The sequence below is a fragment of the Cibotium barometz genome, chromosome 12 (genome assembly GCF_041138505.1).
Source record: "Cibotium barometz isolate CiBa-2024 chromosome 12, ASM4113850v1, whole genome shotgun sequence".
In the NCBI taxonomy this organism is placed as follows: Eukaryota; Viridiplantae; Streptophyta; class Polypodiopsida; order Cyatheales; family Cibotiaceae; genus Cibotium; species Cibotium barometz.
Genome location: NC_141057.1, coordinates 36712994 through 36718513, shown reverse-complemented (window position 1 = coordinate 36718513; position 5520 = coordinate 36712994).

Here is a 5520-nt window from a genome sequence, read left to right as displayed (position 1 = left end):
AGGAGGGGCCTGAGGATCAACTGTTCCAAAGCAAAAACATTTCTCATCATCAATAAAGACATCTCCATGGACATAGAAAGCAAAACAATGAGCAAACAGTAAAAACCAAAAGAGACACAAGACTTTGCAACAAAACGCGATGCAGATCCATTTGAAAAATGTAAAGTGCTCTCCTCGCATTTTGTTGCAAATTCTAAATTTCTATTGACATCCATTTCCAATCAAATGCTAGGGATATCTCACAATGTTCAGGACAGTAAATGATACCAGGAGGAATTCCCCAGGGCAAAAGAGATTAAGAGGAGGAAAAAATAAAAACTAGAACAAATATCAGAATTTGCAGGAAAACGCGATTTGGAGCATTTGGAAAATGTAAACCACTATAATCGCATTTTGTTGCAAAATTCTAAATCCTACTCATATCCATCTCTAATCAAATCCTAGGGTGATCTGCTAGATTTCTAGGCACTGAGATTCAAGAATTCTACAGATGGAAGAAATATATATCAGAAAACATTGGAAAGGGTATAGATCTCTGACCTTTCTTTTCCTCTTCCATACTGTTGGAATAGCCCTGGAGATTCTCCTGCTCTCTTCCAAAACTGAGCTGTAGCACTGGTAACCTGGAGATCTGGTAATGGTAGTAGTCTTCAGACAGGTTGTAGAGTGGATGGAGTGCGTTGGGTAGAAAGTGATCAAAGTGGGAAAGAAAAGGATGATGGGAGGGTGCTGGCAGGGATGGAATACGGGGAGGGAAAAGTGTTAATGGATCTAATTATGAAATCATGATTGGCACAATTTCCAAGGCAAAAAGTGACCCACAAATTTCAAATTCCAAAAGATCTGGTGGGACCCACACGTGTTAAAAAACGACTATATTTCACACGTGTGGTATTTAATAACTCCTTTATTTGTATTTTGTAATAATCTACTCTCCTAACTCAGTTCTCTTGCATCTCTACCTCCCTACTCTACACCATCAGCATCTAGACCAGCAAAACAGAGGTTCATACCCAGCACAGGATACTCATCATCAGCACAGCACACTTGCAGATAGCTTCCAGGTTAGTAAGAAAATCTTTTTCCTTTTCTTCTTGTTTAATAGTATATTAGGGTAAGGAACTGATTGATGTGATGTAGGTTACATATTATGGTAAATATTATATGCATTTTTTAGATTTTCTCCACTCCATGTAGAAGCAAGAAGACTTTTTATTTGGGCCTGTTGAATGAGAGTTTGATCACTCCTTGATGTCCATAGGTTCAATCCATGTTGCACCAAGCTGCATACACACTGAAATGACTAAAGGCATGCTGAAGTATGTTGTCTCTAGAATTTGCAGCAAAACGCGAGGAGAGGATTTTAGAAATCTCAAAATAGTCTAAATCGCATTTTGTTGCAAATTTTAAAATGCTTCTTCATCCACCCATTTCATTGTGATTTTGTAACTTTCTAGGGTATTCAAGGCTGCACAGTTCTTCTATAAACTCAATACATATTGTTTATAGTTGAAAAGATAGAGAATTCATCATAGGGATGCAATAGCATGTTGTTTCAAGTATTTGCAAAAAAATGCGATTTTGAGCTGTTAAAAATTTCAAATCATCATAATCGCGTTTTGTTGCAAATTGTTCAATTTTGCTTTATCCGATTTGTCATCACCTTCTTTTATCATTCTATGTTCTCCATGTTTCTAATCTTTTTCTATTGCTTTGTATGGACCTTTTCAGAGTGATGGCAAGAACCAAGGCAACTGCAAGGAGGTCTGGCAAGGGGCCAGGGCTTGCAGCAGCAGCAGCTGGGGCTGATGTCAAGGAATCTAGTGTGCCTACAAAAGGAAGAGTTGCACATGACAGGAAGGGGAAGCCAATGAGCATGCTGCAGCAAAAGTCCAAGAGGTTAAAGCATTCTGGTGGTGTGCTAAAGGAGATCGGGAAACAGCAAAAAGCTATAGGCTTTGCAATCCCCAAGGCACCTTTTCAGAGGCTAGTGAGAGAAATTTGTGATAGCTGGCACCTTGGTTTCAAGTGGAACAGGACTGCCATTCTTTCCTTACAGGAAATGGCAGAGGATTACTTGGAGAAGTACTTTGAAGATGCAATGCTTGTAGCAGCCCATGCTCACAGGGTAACTCTGATGGCCAAGGACTTCAACACATTGTCCAGAGTGAGGTGGAGGTATGACAAGCTGGTCCATCCTGTGGAATGGCAGGACATTAAAATGAGAGACATATTATTAATTCCACCTACAAGGAAATTGAAGGCAGACAAGGTGAAGGTTGTTGAAGTGACCCACTCATCAATGAGCACCAGAGGGAAAGCTGCTTGTGAGGAGTCACTGAAGCAGCAAATCGAGGAATCCAAATCTGCTATAGATGTGGAGACTGTATAGATGGAGCTACAGATACAGAGAAGGTTGCAGGAGCTGGGCCCTAACATAGTTGTCCATATTGAAGATGATTTTTCAGAGAATAATTTTGACTTGACAAAAGCATGCTTGGCAGCATTGGCTCATAAGAATGAGTATTGCTCAGATACTATCATTCTTGCAATGCTCTAGTAAGTGTCTTTTATTTTACATTTGTTTGCAAAACAATCCTTATTGTACCTCCTCCCTTACACCTTACCTTAATTATTGTTTTGTCCAATGTAGCATGATGAGAAGCTGGCTGAACCATGCTGTACAGCATACAGTGTATATTATTGATCCTGCAATTTCCTTCAAGTTAAGAGATCCAAAGGAAACTCCCATGGATATTTCCAATTGGTTCAGACACTGTGATTTTGATCATGTTGATATTTTGCTACTTCCATACCATAACAAGTATGTGTGTGGCTGCTTCTTTTGGCATTTTCCTTCAAGATTGAGTACTCTTGTAGCCTTTGATTTCTTAATGCTTTTTTCCTTATGCAGTGACCACTGGAGCTTTTCTTCTATTGACATCCAGCAGAAGCAATGCTTTTTGTTCAACTCTCTTAGAAACACACACAGAGAGGTTAAATTGTAAGTGGTTTGTGTGCTATTTTTAACTTTAAACTTCATTATTTGGATTTAATGCACACTAACTGAATTATATGTATTGCAGTTGTATTAGAAGACTTCTAGATGCATTGGATCAGTGTCCTCCTAATGTCAATCTTTTGGATTCAATAGAGCCAATAGATCTAGAGGTAGAAAGTTGTTCCCTCTACTGATGTCTATTTCATGCTATGCCTTTGAACTTATTGAATAATTTTATTTTGTTCAGACATTAACAGTTTCTAACATATCTTTTCAACTATCCAGACACCACAACAAGATGATTCAAGTAGCTGTGGCTGGAGAGTGCTGATTAGTGCCAAATATATACTTTCAAGCTATTTTGAGATAGGACAGCCAGAGCTTGTAAGAAAAAATAATTTTCATTTAGCTTCAAAAAATTTGATATTGGTACAAAGTGTTCTAAATCATCATATCTCATTGCAGATGAGAGAAGATAGCTTCAACTCGAGCTATGTGTATAGTTTCAGAGCTGATATAATTTGGAAGTTTTTGAAGTATGCCTTCCCCAAACCTATTGTACCAGCTACTGTCGAGTTAGGTGAGAGCTCTAAAGTCCGAGAAGGTGTCATACACCTTGATGACACAGATGATGCAGATGTGGTGCCACAAGAACAAGGACCTAGTGCTGATGAGGAGAAGCCACAAGAACAAGGACCTGCTGCTGCTGATGTTATTGAGGAAATGATGGAGCAACAGCAAACAGATGCTCCAGGGGCAGTAGAGGAGACAATGGAGCAGCACCAAGAGACTGTACGCGACAAGATGGAGCAACAGAAAGTAGATTCTCCAAATAAAGATGATACGGTGAGCTTGGACCATGTAGAGCAGCCTCTAGATCAGCCTGTAGATAAATAGAAAATTGTTGTCAAGAATATGTTCTACATATGTAATTAAACACTTTTGTACAGAATTTTACATTTCTGAATATAATACCTTTGTTTATGGAGTCTGTGTTATCTCAATTTTCAAATTTTCAATGTCTTTGCATTTTATTGATCTCTCTCTTCTTTTGAGCACCTGCAAAAAAGCAATATGAAACAATAGGGTAAAGTAAACTAATAGCAGTGCTTAATGAGACTAGGATAAGTCACATGGTATACCTTCTTATTGTTGTAGATAAATAAAAAGTCCTTTGAAATAGAACCTTCTGTCTCAAATAGAATGTCATTGCGCAATTGAGCTAGGGAGCAACATTGTCTTAATGTGATATTGACTAGCACATCACCATTCTCAACAACATCAATATCAAGAAGTTTATTTTCTGCACCAAAAGAATCTTCATCTTGATCCACTGGGACTAGTTTTGTACCTAGCATTCGACTGCGCTTATAATAAAAAGAAAAAATGAAATTTTGTGATGCAACCATGTACTTCAGTTGCATAGAAGGTTGGACAACCTCACAAAACACTGAACTACATGTCTTCTTATCCCAACCTTTATCCAAAAATTGTGGCATGCATGCCAGACTTGTTGCTTTAACTGTGAACATTGTTTTTGAAACCTTCACTGGAAAGGTATTAAACAAGTCTACAAAAACTATGAGAGGCATGCACAAAGAAATTTTAATTATCCTTGTGGCAATATTGGGCCTCAGAGCTTTCTGTACTTCTTTGAAAAGCTTGGCTCTATATGCCTCTGTAACACTAAAATGTGGGAGAGGCCAATCCACTGAATTCCATGCTGGAAGGTCTTGTTTTCTTAACACACCATGTGTGTTTGCATTGTCCAGCAACTGATAAAAATGATCAGTAAAAAATATACCGGATTGAGCTAGCTCTATTGCACATCGACCTTTATATTGTTGTTCTCCTATCGATCCATGCAAAACATCTATAAATCCCAGAATACAATCGATGTTTTGCCATGTCTCATACGACAAAGGGTGTAAATCTGAAATAAAATAACACAAGAATATCAATAAGCAAAGAAAGAAAGCTTTGTCTTAAAAATCCATGCACCTCATAAAGAACAAAACCACAATAGAAAAATATACAATTAGGCCTGTGTTGCAGAAGATCATTTGGATAGTCTCGCAAGACAAGTTCTTTATGCATATACACATGCTGAATCAAAACTTCTTTCACGGATATCTTTCCTCTGGTGATTTTAAAATCTCGTACTCTTCCCTTCCATGATGCCAAGAAAATATTTTTTGTGTGGGGTCTCTTTCTTTTACTAGGTTGCATGAGCACCATGCTCCTTTCGAAACAGTAAACCTTTCCCAAGTTCCTTCCGTTTTGACTGTACTTGAATTCTCTACCGAAGAAATAGAAGAAGCAAGTCGACGGGGTAAGGATGTGTGGTATAATTCTGCCTTCATAGCATTATCATCCACAGAGCGTCTTCCACAAGAACGACCATAGTTTTTATTCACCATGGATACCTTGTGAATCTGTAACCACAGCAAAGTAATGTAAACAAGATAACAAAGTGAAGTTTCAAGAAAGAGAAAGTAGGCAGACAGATAGCTGACAAG